At 49.6% G+C, this 14,725-nt stretch overlaps 1 protein-coding gene across 2 annotated transcripts in view; it reads right to left on the reverse strand.

Moving 5' to 3' along the window:
• TNR (tenascin R) overlaps positions 1 to 1,052 on the reverse strand; it is a 324,699-nt gene extending 323,647 nt beyond the window's left edge. For both annotated transcript variants that reach the window (XM_005867690.2, XM_014540911.1), the window contains exon 1: positions 632 to 1,052. The gene's annotated coding sequence lies outside the window, so the exon portion shown is untranslated. The remainder of the gene's footprint in view (positions 1 to 631) is intronic.
• Between the last annotated feature and the right edge of the window lie 13,673 nt (positions 1,053 to 14,725).

The following is a 14,725-nucleotide window of genomic DNA, read 5'->3' on the forward strand; positions in this document are numbered from 1 at the left end:
AACCACCCCATCCTGATGCTCACCTGTCGCACCTGCCCACTTGCCATGGATCCACACCAGGAGAGAAAGTAAAAGGTCAGATTGATCTCCTCCCACAGCAAGAGCCCAGAGAATCCTGGGGAAACTGACATTTTAACAACCACCTCTTCCAACCTCTCTCAGAAGAGCATAACTTTTAAGTCTACCTCCACTCCCAAACCCCCAGACTTCCTTTGCAACACTTTCCCACCATGAATGGCTTGTCGGGAAAGAGTTAACGAAGACGCATGACTAATTCCCCAAACCCTCTCTCTTATCTACATAGAAGAACAACCCTACACAGAGACACAGAAACCAACTGTCAATTTAGCTCAGACCTCACCTGTCTTATGCAACAGCATAAGACACTCACGCACACGCACACCCCTAAGGCCGGAGTCCACATCCCCCTTTAATTCGGTAGACATAGTTTTGTGCCCTTTTTCGCTACGCAGAACCCAGCTCCACGGCAGCAGAGAGATAGATGTAACCTTAGTGCCAGAGCCTTGCCGGAACACACAGACACACAGGAAGGGAAAGGCATCTCGTAGCTCTCCGTGGTGCTGAAATCACGCTAGCGAGAAAACCGAGGGAGCGAGTGCGCTGGACTTACCAGGCTGGGGGTGGGCGGCGGGGGAGCGAGAGGAGCTTTCTGAGAAAAGGTTCCTTGCCTGTGCGGGCTGGAGCTGGAGGATGCGCTCACCTAGAGAACCCACCTCTCTCCCTTCTCTTCCCTTCCTCCTTTTCTGGGAGGAAGAGGAGGCTCCAAGCTGGCAGGGCTGGAGTGGAAGGAGGAAGAGGAGGCAAACAAAATAAGATCAAAAAGTCAGGCGGCTTTACTCCACTCGTGGTAATTCCTTGGATAAGGAAGGACCCTTCTGCTCCCACTCTCTCTGTCTGAGCCTTCCGCCGTCTCTGCGTGTTGAGCCAACAGCCTTCGCACAGTCGGTTCCTGCCTCTGACGTGAAGGAGATGAGGAAGCCTGGTATGCTTTGCTCTCTCTCTCTCTCTCTCTCTCTCTCTCTCTCAAGCGCTCTCTCTTTTCCCTTCTTGCTGAAATTTCAGCAGCATATTTTTTAAGCCTCCGTTTTTTCCATCCCCCTACAAGCGGCCCCTAGTGGACAGAAAGGGAACGCATCCTCTTGAATAGTCCAAATTCAGAAACAGGAATGCTCCTGATACCCACAAACTCTTGGGGCTGCTTCCACACAGACAGGGTCCTGTACAGCCAGTCTTCTTGTGGGGGTTCCAAGTGAGTTAAGGTCCTGGCTCACCAGAAAGACACACTGCAACGCACCAGGGTCTGCAGCCAGGTGAGGTATGTATCTATACCCAAGGCACCCCAGCAGGGAGGACTTCAGGAGCCAGGGAACATGGGGGACCAAAGAGAGGGTATCTAGCCAGCACCTCATCTAACACTCTAATATGGCTTTTTAAAAAACTAGTAAGAGAAATATCTGGGAAGCCACTGCCTGAAATCATTTCAGAGATGGAGAGGGAAGTGACTTTGCTGAGCATCCACAGAGAACCGTGGCAGAGAAGGGCCGTCGGGGGTCACTGCTCACAGGCTCCTCTGGGATGCCTCACACTCATTTTAACTGTACAGCTTCACAGCCTCCTGGAAAGAGTCCTTGTACTTACATCTACAGAGTTGCATTCCAGTTTCAGACTGCCGCTCGCTGCCTGGACATCTTGCTTCAATTGCGCTGTTTGTAAAATGTGGATAATGCTGCCCCCTCCCTACTGAATAGGAACGCTGAGGGCTGAGGATGGCATAGAGACAAACGTTTTTCTTATGTTGGCTTCACCCCCAGCAAATCCTAATAGCTAGGTTTTTCATAGACTATTTATCAGGTGCCAAGCACTGTCTAAGGCCTTACATGGATTAGCTCATTCAGTTCATTCAGTCCATAACCCTGTAATGCAAATGCCAATATTGCTGTTTTATAGACCAGGAAACTGAGGCACAGAGGAGATGGCATGATTTTCCCACAATCTCACAGCTAGTGAATAGTGGGGTGGGTGGGGTTGGAACACAGGCCCTCTGACCCTGGAGCTGACATTGTTAATCACTATATATAATAAATGTACATATCAGGAGCGGGCGCATCAGAAATAAACAGAAGATAGCTCTGCAGCTATTATTTTTGTGCATGATGAAGTGTCTAGATGGTTCTAATAAATTTAAATATGGCTGAGTTTTTAAAATAAATTATTTACAACTATAGGTGCTAAGCTGTGGAAATTGCTATTATTGATGAGAAAATGAATTCCCTTGGTGATCTGGCTAGTTTCACACATACAAAACTGGCTGTAAATCTCATGAAGCTGGAAATGATTGGACTTTAACATCAGTTCAAAAAACACATCACTCAATTTCTATACCCAAAGCAGATTGTTGCCTCGTGCCTACTACAGTCTAGGATGGAGCCAGCAACCGGACAAGCTGAATTGCTGCAAAATGCACTCTGTGAGCTGTTGACATTTTCTTCAGAATTCTGAATTCCTTACCGAATGTGGCTTACTTTTTGGGGCTTTTTTTGGACCAAAGGTGAATCGAGCAGGGCAAAGATGGGATGGGAGGGTTAACAAAGCATGGTCCCTGTCCTCATGGTCTCTTCTTCAAAGGGGGTGGAGGGGCAAGAAAGACATTCAGTTCAGGGGTAAGTGCCCAGACATGAGCGAATGCAGTGTAATGAACACACAGACAAGTCAACCAACCTGATCACTGAGGACCGGGGACATCCTGGGGAGTGTGGCACCAAAGCCGAGGCAGCAATGAGTGGGGAAGCATTCCCCATTACTGTTAGATAAGAAGGGTATAAGAAGGCACCAGTCAGCACCCCACAAAGGAGAAATTCGGAATGGCAGAACTGTTTCTGTTGGGTGTGACATTACTAAATGTATTGGGAAGTAGGGATATTTCAGAGGTACAAAGACAATAGAGACTCGTGTTTGAAAGGGGGAAGAGAGCAAAAAGGGGCTGAAAGAGAGGTTCAGAGTAAGTGCTATGGAAGCCCAGAGGAAGGAGAGGCTCTTTGCTTGGGAGGGATTAGGGGAGACTTCACTTGGGAAGTCTTCACGTGGCTTCATCTGGACCTTCAAGTATGGGGGTTCAGCCCAGCCAGTGTGCCTTAGTGACTGAGCATTGAACTATGAACCAGGAGGTCACAGTTCAAGTCCTGGGCAGGGCATGTGCAGGCTCAATCCCAGTAGGGGACATGCAGGAGGCAGCCAATCAATGATTCTCTCTCATCATTGATGTTTCTATCTCTCTCTCCCTCTCCCTTCCTCTCTGAAATCAACATGGGCATCCAGAAGACAGAGCCTAGCCCAACCATGATGTGCTCCATGGCACTCAGACATTTTGTACATAGGAAACAAGAGATCTGAGTTATCTTGAAGAATAGTGGGAGAAGGGAGAAGGGCCTAAAATATCATTGTAGGCAGAAAGATGTCAAACTTTGGAAAATGGGTAGGTTTGGGAGAGGGTGGAGGGGAAGTTAGGTTGATGGATGAATTTGGTTTTGGACATGTCGAGTGTGGGGAGGGTGTAAGTATATATCATGATAGATATGTCTAGGCAGTGGTTGGAGTACGTCTCTGGAGCTCAGATTAGAGACCCCGGGTTGGTTACATCAATCTGGAGCCATCTGCATGGACATGATGGTTGCTGGATGGAGACCATCAATGGAAGAGAAATCTAGGAAGACTGAGGACAGAATTCCAATTCTATTTCCTTGGTCCCTGGATCAAGTTTTATACTTTTTTCTATTTTATTTTATTAATATGATTTTTTTAATCCTCACTGGAGGATATTTTTCTGTTTATTTTTAGAGAGAGTGGAAGAGAGAGGGAAAGTCAGAGAGAAATATCAATGTGAGAGAAACACATAGATTGGTTGCCTCCTACATGCACCCTGACCAGGGCCTGGACTGGGAAGGAGCCTGCAACCCAACAGAGATACGTGCCCTTGACCAGAATCGAACCTGGGACCCTTTGGTCCACAGGCCGACGCTCTATCCACTGAGCAAAACCGGCTAGGGCTATACTTCTTTTTTCATCCTTGTGGCTAAAGTACTTGGTATCCAATAGCTATCCACAGGCTTATAACAACAACTCGAATAATGTGTTAGCTGAAGGTGATATTGGCACTGAGATCAGTTATTGGTTTCTCAGCGTCTGATCTACTCTTAGAGACAAAGCCCGTCTGTCACAGTCTACTCCTTGGAAGCTGGCCATCTCTGGCCCCTGGTTTTTCTAAGGTGTCTGGGAAAATTCAAATTCCTCTAGTATGCCTTCAGCTTGGTGAGGGGCACTTAGAACAGGGAAGTGCTTGGGGCAAAAGCAGCACCAGGAGTGGGGGGTGAGTAAAGATGCCATCCCCATGCAGAGAAGAAAGATAAACAAGATGAAAATAAACAAGATGAAAAGATAAAATTTCCCTATCGGTCCCCTAGTGTGCAGCTGAAGCTCCCCCCCTCCCCTGGGGAGTGCAGAGAAAATGCCCAGTGAAGTGAAAGGCAGCATTGCCTGATGACAGAATGCAGGAGGCTTGGGATGGGCCTGTCCCAAAGCAAGCATTTGTTCTGAGGCCTGCGTGGTTACCTGTGCGAGGGATGCTCTGTCCAGGACCTGTAACCACTGGCACCACAGGGCTCTGCTGCTTGTGCCCACCTGGGGAAGAACAGCAATCTCCAGGACCATGTCCATTCTTGACAAATCTGTTCTTGCCACCCCTGCCTGGACCATGTCCTCCTAACCCCTCTCCTCCCTTGGCTTCCATCTGGGCAAAGCAGGCTCAGAAGGCTATGCACCACAGGGCTCTGCTGCTTGTGCCCACATGGTCCTTTACACAACATCTCCAAGACCATGTCCATTCTTGACAAATCTGTTCTTGCCACCCCTGCCTGGACCATGTCCTCCAAACCCCTCTCCTCCCTTGGCTTCCATCTGGGCAAAGCAGGCTCGGAGGGCTATGAGAGAGGCCTGCTGGTGTGGAGGCTGCAGCCCGAGCCTGCGAGGCAGGAACCCTGCCCTCCTCCCACTGCCTCCACGTGGGCATACGGGGTGACAGGGCAGCTGCAGCCTTCCCCGGGTGCCGGCTGCCGGGTGATGGAATGTCAGGCAGGGAGGGATGCGGCTGGGCCCCTGGCTCCCCAGCCTGCCTGCCAGCTGGCAGGCATCGTTATCTACACCAGAGCGCGGGCCAGGCTTCCCACACTAAATTAGCAAGAGCAAAGCAGATGTCTCCCCTCAGTGCAGCAAAGGAGGAGATGGGATGGAGGCAGCCTCTCTCCTTCCCCATAGACAAGGGCAGGGGTGGGGACCCGGTGTAGGTGCCTCTCGTGCTCTAAGACCACACCACGGTTGGGCAGCCTGGGGTCAAAACTACCCCAGCCCTCACTCTTGCCACTTCCCCGACCTGCTCACCATCCCCTAGCTGCCCTGGGCATGGACTTCCTTCCTCACAAATCTCTTACTCTCCTTTTGTTCTTGGAGTCCTGTATGCATTCCTTTGGTCTCCAGATAGGAACATGGAAGCCTGTTTCTAGGTTTCATCTTCTTTGGTGTTGGTCATATTAAAAATTTCCAATCCTTGCCCCACTTCCTCCCCAAGCCCCCTCCACTATGGGAAAGACCAGGCTGCCTCCTCTCCAGCTGTTGTCCCTGCTGCTCCGCACCCATCAGCTGCACAGCCGGGTGAGGGGCCAGGGGCATCCTGCTTTGTCCGGGTCTGCAGTTCTCCACCCTGTTTCTCAGCCTGACTTGGCCGCAGCTGCCACCACCCCTCCTCTGGTGGCCTAGTCCTCCCCACCCTGTCTTTGACCCCCACCTTCACTGCAGTGTGCACAGTAAGAGTGCCCACTCATTCCCACGCCGGCCGACCTGGGTCTGAGTTTGCCCTGGTGTGTGTGCTCCGTCTGATTGGAAAAGGTACCCTTCTCTTGGGCTTTCTCATGTGTGAGTTGGGGAGATAACTGTACCGTCGTCATGGGGAGGCTGTGCAGGTGTGAGTTTGTTCATGGAAAGCACTGGAGCAGCACCTGCGGCAGGGAGTGCTCCGTCCACGCACTATTATCCGCAAACATTCTGGAATACACACATTAAAAAAAAAATCTCTCTTGCCCTTGACTTTGCTGGTTCTGGCTTTACAAATAAATATTGTTTCTGGGTTCAGCACCGACCCTTGGCTCCTGTGTGGCTGAATGTTGATGGGCCTCTGTGACGCTGACTCCAGAGGCCTCTGTGATTTCAGGAGATAAGAGCCTAGACCTGCAATCGAACAGACTGGGTTTAAACTTCTCCTAAGCCACTTAAGATGTGTGGCCTCTGGCTAGGCACTTATCTCTTCACATCTCAATCCCCTCATTTTAAAAAAGGGGGCGGTGCATAATGACACCCTCTCCATGGTGGTACATCAATCAAATGAAATAATGGATGAAAGTTTCAAGAGCAATGTTGGAAACAGGGCAGAAACTCAACAGCTGCTGGTGGGCGGGGGTCTCTTCTGTCTGCACACGTGTGATCCTGCCCCTCCCTGCTCCCAGGCCTCCCCTCAGAGGGCTACTCCTTCACACCAGCTGGCATGCCCATCCTTCTGTTGGCTTAGTGTCCCATCACCCACTACACCTACTTCATCCCAGGAAGGTAGGGGCCCTGCCCAAGTCGTATGGCCCACACCTAGAACCTGGTTCTTGCAAACCTGTTCAATAAATGTCGCCATTTCTGAGCATATTTTACCTCCTTGTCATTTCCAGCTCCTTCGTAGCATGTTTTATTGCTGGCAGTAAGGTTCTGAATCAAGCAGAACAGAATCTAAACCTTCCCTTTCTACCTTAAGAACTGTACACTGAGCACCTGACTTTTCATCTGTAAAATAGAGAAAATAATATTTATACTGTAGGGTTACAGTGAAGATTAACGGAGATGATGGCGCCTGAAACAGTGATTGACATGTGGGGAAGCTCATTCAATCCTCCATGAATGAGAAGTGAAGGAAGGAAAGGCTGTGAGAGTGGGCCCTTCCTTTACCTGTTCTCCTGCCCCTCACCCTTTCTCTCTTCTGGCTTCCTCCTTCCTGAGGCTGGCATTCGGGGACCCCTGCTAATCCTTCAGCCACAGGGCGTCTGTCTTCCGAGCCCCGCTGGCAAGAGCAATCTGAACCAGCCTTGGAAGTTATTACCCTTTCAAGCCTGGGTCGGCCACTAGTTTAGCTTGAATGCCACAAATCACAAATATGGAACAGATTTAGCCAGAGGCACCAGAGTGGCCAAAAGAACATTTTTCCAATTTTCAGAAGGGTGTTGCCAGCTCCCATTGGCACTTTTGGCTTCATGTCTGGTTTTCCTATAAGGTCTTTAATATTCCCTCCCAGCATCTCTTTTCATCGCCTTTTCTATTGCTCTTAAGTAAAGAGTCCTTCTCCTTCTCTTCTCTTCTTTTTTGGCTTTCGTCCTCTTCTTTCCTTAAGAAGCAAGGCCCTCTCAGGCTATTCTCGGTGCTATTTAGTTTAAACTTCTCCCACCCTCCCCTCTACAGAGACTGGTGGGATAAGATGCCAAGGCTTAGAGATGGAGGAGGTAAAAGGCTCAACATTAGGAGACCTGGTCATGGGACACAAGTGAAGCTTTTGGCTGCCCATTCCTCCCTGTTTCAGCTAGTCAGAGTGGAAGCATTTTCTATTAATAAGTAGAAAAGCTTGTGGAGTTAGAACAGGTACAAAGATGATGATGCACTGCCTGTGGGGCCCCTGAAGGGAGCCGTCAAGGTTGTTGGGTCCAGGCTGGTTAATGCCATAGTCTTCCTGCCCCGTCCAGGAGTCAGTCTGCAAGACCTCTGTAAGCCACACACAGGCAGCTCACGGAGCACAGCTTCTAATCCTGGTCTAGCCCAGGACCTGCCTCTCTCCCCAAGGTCAGTCGCCTTCCCTGTCACCATCTGTTCCTAGCCCCTTGAGCTTACATTTCCCCTTCTGGAAAATGAGAACAATAATTTCTACTCTGGGCTCTGCACCCCTTAAGTGTGTGCTGAGTATCAGAGGTGAGGCCGTGGGGATGGGGATGGGCATCTGTGGAGGAAGGAGCCTCAGAAACAGTCTGCAAAACCGTGCTGCTCTCCTCACTATTAACGCGGGTAAGTGGGCTTCAGATCACATTCTCAGTGCAAATCTGAGGGTAGCTCAGATTCAGAGAAGCAACTCCAGCCCCGTCTGAGATGGGTTATAGTATTTCCTCACTAGGAACAGCACTTCTGGAAAGTGTTAACTCAATTGATCCAAGATTTTGAGTTTTGGGGACTCACAGACATCGCCCCCTCCTGTATCAGCATCCCAACTTCTCCCATCCCATCCGACTGAGCCAGGGCTGCCTCTCCAGAAACCATGCTCCTTGGGGCCTCGTCAGTCTGCAGACAGGGCCTAGCCTTGTCAGTATCTGACACGGTGCTGAGCCCCACAAAGGGGCTGGGCCCACCATGCTGGGAACTTGAATGAATGAGCTGCTTTCAAAAGAAACCTTTCTATTGAAAAGAGCAAGCTAAGTGGCCCTGAGTTTCAAAAAATAAAAAGTATTTTAAATGACACAGATATTTAGGCTAGAGGGAAAAGTTAAAGACAGACATGTATTAGGAGAATATATACTATTATATAGAATATGGATTACATATTATATGTATGAATACATTATTATGAGCTAGGCATTGTGCTAAGCACTTTACATACTAGATTTCATTTATTTAAATGCTGAAGAAGAAAAATGGAGGGAAAGGGTTTCCTAAGTAGCTGAGAGCATACATTCATCCTGTATCAGAGAATGAAGATGAATGAAAAGGCCTGGGAAGAAAGTAGCTAAAAGGATCCTACACAGAGACCAGCTTGAGTCTGGGCTGCTAGCCAGAGGGATCCAGAAGAAAGGAAATAATGAACTTGTAGGATGTCAGAGCTACAGGAGCCTCAGAACCAATCTTTTCAACCACTCTGTCCCATTTTACAGATGAGGGTGCCCAGGTCCAGAGCAGGGAAGCGACATGCCCACCCTCACACAGCTGGTTGCACCCAGTGTCCCCTCTGTGGCCAGAGATCTCTCAGGGAAACCTAACAGTGTGTCCCCAGGGCCCCACCAGTCACACGTCTCATGGTGGAAGGGTCACTTCTCCTCCAGTAGTACACATATCCCTGTTAGTCACCTGTGGAGCTGTGTGTGGGTAATTGCCGATCATCATCATTGTGGATCAGCACATGGCAAGGACTCCCTGACCACCAGGCCTACTGACCCAGCCCTTGGAATGATGTGCTCTCCCCGGTGTCCAAGTGCATCCACCCAAGCAGCCAGCCAGCTTCCTTCTGGATTACAGCCTCAGTGTCATGATTGAGTCCCAGGTCTTGAGAGAATGGGGCTTGGCCTCTGTCGTCTGGACCTGCCTGTGGTCCTGGGAACATTAGGATCACAGAATGTTCGAGCTGGCAGAGCCCACCTGTCATCTGGCTCAACACTAGTAGCTGCAACCAGTAGTTGCAAACTGTTGATGTCAGTGTCTCTCCTCACTTCCTATAGGAAAGTACTGGTTACTGGGACTAGTAGATCCCTAGCACTGATGGGTACCAGAGGGTGCCAGTGCCGGGGTCACCGTGTGAGGACATAGGGTGCAGGGTGAACAGGAGCCTGGTGGTGAAAGGAGCAGCATCCAGGTGGGCAGCACGCACCTGCCCAGAGGCCTGCCCATGCATGTGCCAGATCACTGAGCATAGCACCACCTACGCCCATCACATCCAACCCCACAGGAGATGCAGGGCAGCAATTTTCTACCCCATTTTCCAAAGAGAGTATGTAGGTGTGAAGGTCACACCTAACTGATCACAGATAATATGATAAAAGTATAAGCTTAATATAAATAATAAATTAAAATAATAGAGTATTACATAAGTCTATATTTACATATCGAGTAAGTTATGGAGCCCAGGGGCTATGTCTCTAGGGCTGTGCTTCTTACACAATCACAGCTGGGGTAATAAATCACACTTATTTAGCATTTACCAGGTACCAGGTACTGTTGTTCATGTATATATGGAGAGAGACCAAAGAAAGTGATATATGTGCATTCTATATAGTATGTATTCTCATTCATTGTTCTTAATAGCCTTATTAAGTTATCCCCATTTCATAGATGAGAATATTGAGGGACACAGAGGTCTAAACAAGACTCCAAATAAATCCACATTCAAATAGCTATAATATGTTCAGGACTTTCCATTCATGGAATCTGGCCCCCACTCACTGCTCCCAAACCATCCCACCACCTACCCACCTCCACCCCCTCCCCACACATGCACTTTCTTAATTCTAAGAAGGAGCCCAGAAGAGGTTCCGTGAGCCTTTTGTTATTTTTCTGAGTCACCCAGGATCTCTATCTTAAGCTTAATAACAACAGGAGAGGGGAAATTCTGCTTAGCAAAGTTGGGTGTAGGGGCAATCCTGGGCGTGAGGCCGAGCTGGTTGGGATGCAGATGAGCGGTGTCTGCACCTGGCCAGCGCTCTGGGTGAACCACCTGTGTCTGGAGTGAGGCTGCAGCCCAGCAGCGCCAAGGGCGCCTCTGGAGGGTGAGCGGGGAAGTGGCAGGGCCCATGGCTCCCGCAGGCAGGCAGCATGCTCAGTGCACTTAAAAGGTGGTGATCGTGGTGGTGGTAGAGGGAGGGTTTGCCTGCAATCTAGAAAGCAATACACTGACATCTTTAAATCCATCTAATGCCCTACAATCAAAAACCAAATATCTGGTATCAAGAGTAACTGTGTAGATAGTAAGTACAGGCACAGAAAGGGGTGGGCGGTGGAGTGAAAAGCCCAGGGCAGGAAGAACATTCCAGTCAACAGGTGGGACAGAGAATGAGCAGGATAAATAGAGGATTTGCCAGAAGGCCCAGGAGAGAAAATGTGGTATTTGAACAGAGCTGAGCTGTGGGGTGGGGGTGGGAAAGGGTTGACTTCCTTAGCTCAGTGTGGTTGGGTAACAGGGGGCCCGGCCAGCCAGCTGCTGGGGATCTGCCCAGCCTTCAGGAATGTGGGCTCCACCCTTGGCTCCTCCAGTTCTAGGTTCTGTGCCATAGCGTGAGAACAGCTACAGGGCCACGGTGACTGTCACTGGTGATATGAGCATGGCGCCATCCCCGAGGAGGAGATGAAAAGAAAAATTACGGTTTTAAAATGTGAAAAACAAATGCTTTTCATTTCTCTCCATTCCCAGGCCACTAAGTGCAATAACGGAATCACTCACTTCTCAATCCTGCTAGACCCTTGGCACCTGCGCAGTTCATAGGTCTGCAGAGTGGAAGAAATATGCAACCTGGATAGGCGACAACCCTGGCAGGCTTTTAAAGTGTCTTCCACTCCAGAGAGCTCACATTCCAAATCTGTCATTATTTTTTGTTTTATGAATTGCTCACGTGGTGAGAGGCGCAGGGCTCCAGACAAACTAAGAGATAGCACTGCATATGGGAGTCCATCAGAATCCCACGCCAAGCGTTTGCCACCCTTAGCTGAGAGAACACAGGGTCTCTGAGCATTACTGATTGTGTGTGTGTGTGTGTGTGTGTGTGTGTGTCCCTTAGACAACTGAGAAATATGAAGTGGTCTGCATTGAACACTGGGGGCCCAGCCCAAAGCCACTATCCATCCAATCCACCATCCCCCTGTGACTGTCTCGCTGAGGGTTCCCACTGGGGTGTCACTCTCCCATGAATAAATTAAGCCTAAAGAAATGAACTGCTGGGGTTGGTGAAGAATTTGGTAGAAAGACCGATCCTCGTAGGTCACATTTGAATGTGTGGGAAGCCACCCAAAGAACAATAAGCAAGGAGGGACATCTACAAAGACACAGTCCTGAGGACGAGAAAGGGAGAGTGGGGCGGAGGTGTGCCAGTGAGGGGGTCTGATGAAAGGTCAAGCTCCTTGGGTAATTTTCTTCCCTCGAGCAGATGGAAAATGGTACTTAGCTACAGTTTTAAGTTTTTTCCATTCTCTGAGGTGATTCCACCTGGATTAGTTTCCTAGGGCAGCCGTAACAACCTGGGTGACTTAGAACAACAGAAATGTATTGTCTCACAGTTCTGGAAGCTGAAAGTTCAAAACTGGGGTGAGGGCAGGGCCACGCTCCCCTGGAAGCTGTCGGGAGGCCCCTTCCTCACCTGTCCCTGGCTTGTGGTGGGTGTTGGCACTCTGGGCTGTTCCTTGGCTTGTAGCTGTCTCAAATCAACCTGTGTCTGTTGTCACACAGAGTTCTCTCTGTTTCTGTGTCCAAATTTCCATCTTCTCATAAGGATATTAGTCATTGGGCTAGAGACCACCCTACTCCAGTGTGACCTCATTCTGATTACTTCATTGCATTTGGACCCTATTTCCAAATAAGGCCACATTCACAAGTAGCAGGGATTAGGCCTCGAATATCCCCTTCTGGTTCAGCCCACACCTTCATCGAATTCCCTTAGCCTTTTGGTAAAGCTCACACAGCCTCAGGTTGTCCTGTGAGGAGAGGGACAGAACAGAGTGTGTGTCGCCTGCCTCCTTCCTTTCCCTCTGCTGTGGGGAGAGAGGTGTCCTATGTAAGCCTCCTCCAGGATGCTTAACTTCCTCATTTACCCCTTCTCTTCCCCCAATACATTTTAGAGAGAGATGACCTTGAAAGGTGTGTGTGTGTGTGTGTGTGTATGTATGCTGTGTGTGTGCATGTGTGGCTAACACATGTGCACCTGTCTTTTCCCACCTCCATCCCCCTAGAAATTATAAATCTGTTGGGCTTACAATGAGCCAGAACAGTGGCCGGCTCATATGAGTATTCCACATGCCCAGGCTCAGGGCTGCCTTACTCAGTAAATATTTGTTGAACTAAGTAAAACTAAATTGAGTTGTAGGGGGAAAAATCATGGCTGTACTCCTTTGGCCTTGAAAAAAGAAAAGGAAGGAATTTGTTATGAGAACAGCAAGGGCTTGAGAGAGAATAATTCCGGATAAGGTGGACCCGAGGCATCAGAAACTCTTTAGGCTCATCATTATCTTTCCAAGGGTCCCATGGCTCCCTGTCTGGCACCAAGGAGAGATATCCAGCACCTTCTCTGCCTTTTTGGAAATGTCTGCCTTTTTAAAAAGTGACATCCCTGAGATTCCCAGCAATCTGGTGTGATGGAACATGTCTCTGTCCACTGGAGCTGGGTGTTGGATGGTCCAGCTTCAGTGTGACGCACAACCCCCACCCCAGCCTTCCTGTGTCTGTCATCACACAGAGTTCCACAGGCGTGACCACAGGCATAAATGAGGACTCTTCCCACTCCACACCCTTCCTTTCTAAGGGAATTCTGGTTCCCTTCTTGCTCCATCCATGTGTCACCAGGTGGTGTCTCCTGGATTCCAGGAAAACAGCTGTGTGTGTACCTGTGCCATTTCCCTCAACTTCGGAGTTGGCTCACTGTGGTGATGTCAATATTAAAATGACAGCCATGCCACATCTGTCACCACATGACTGTTGGTGATGCTCCATCAATGTTGGCACCAGAAACTTAAGGGCTGCCACCAACACTAGGCCCACACCTCTGCTATGTCACTAACCCCGGCGGCACAACTACCACATCCAATTCACCAACCCAAGGCCACCACTGCTGTCACCAGCACTGCTTCCTACAGAGCCAATGCCCCTGCCCGACCCCAGCCCCCAGGTGGGGCTCACAGTGCCCCTCAGATTCGCAGGCTCAGAGGATCTGGAAGGAACTCCGGGTGTTTACGTGGCCCACTTGACACCCTCCCTACCCTGAGGTTCAGGCAGGAGACCCTGGGGGCTGAACGAAGGCAACCTGAATGGGAGACCCTGGCTGGTTATCAGATGTCGCCTCCATTCTGGGTGTGGCTCATCCGTCACTGAATCAGTGAGGCTCCTGTATTCCCTCTCCGCTCAGGCCCTCAGAGCTTTGCTTCACTGGGTGTCCCAACAGGCCTGGAGGCTGGAGCAAACTCGACAAAACTGAGGCAGGGAATCCTAATATGTCAACTAAAACTTAATTTTTGCCCAAAATGTATTTTCCAGATATGAAAATAAAGCATAATTAGGGGTCCTAATGGCAAAACAGGATGGAGTCAGCCAACAGATGTAGCCCCAGTTCACACTCCACCTCTGCGGGGCAGATGCTCTGGTCAAAGACCACCCACCTGGGGAGGGAAAGCTGCCTGCTTCTTGGCCATCCACTTATCGCAGAGTGAAGGTGGAGAGGACATTGGGTCATGGCTGAGGAGGCCTGACTCAAGAGAGTCGGAAATTAGATATGGGGCAGTTTTTGAACTTTGTAAGCTGAGAAACCCTATCCTCAAAAGAAATTCATGTGGGAATCCCAAAACATAACAGATAAAGGTGGGGTGCTCTGATGAGAGTGGCTATGGCTTCCTGGCCCCGCCTCACTCCTGGGAGGGCCCAGAGGCACTCATCCTGAACTCCAGTCTGGAAGCCACTGATCTTGCCCAAACCTGTTGTACATTTCACAGGTGACGGGTCTGGGGCTTGGCAAGTCTCCCCACATTGGTGACTGAAACCCACACCTCCTCATCCCCACTCCCATTCTCTGTCCACAGATTGCTATTTTCTGACTTAGTTTCTCTGTCTTTAAAATAAAGATAGGACCCAAACATCTGCCCCACCTATCAGGTGGATCCCTGAGGGTTAAGGGCATGTAAA

This window comes from Myotis brandtii, unplaced genomic scaffold (genome assembly GCF_000412655.1).
Source record: "Myotis brandtii unplaced genomic scaffold, ASM41265v1 scaffold250, whole genome shotgun sequence".
NCBI classification, from domain to species: domain Eukaryota; kingdom Metazoa; phylum Chordata; class Mammalia; order Chiroptera; family Vespertilionidae; genus Myotis; species Myotis brandtii.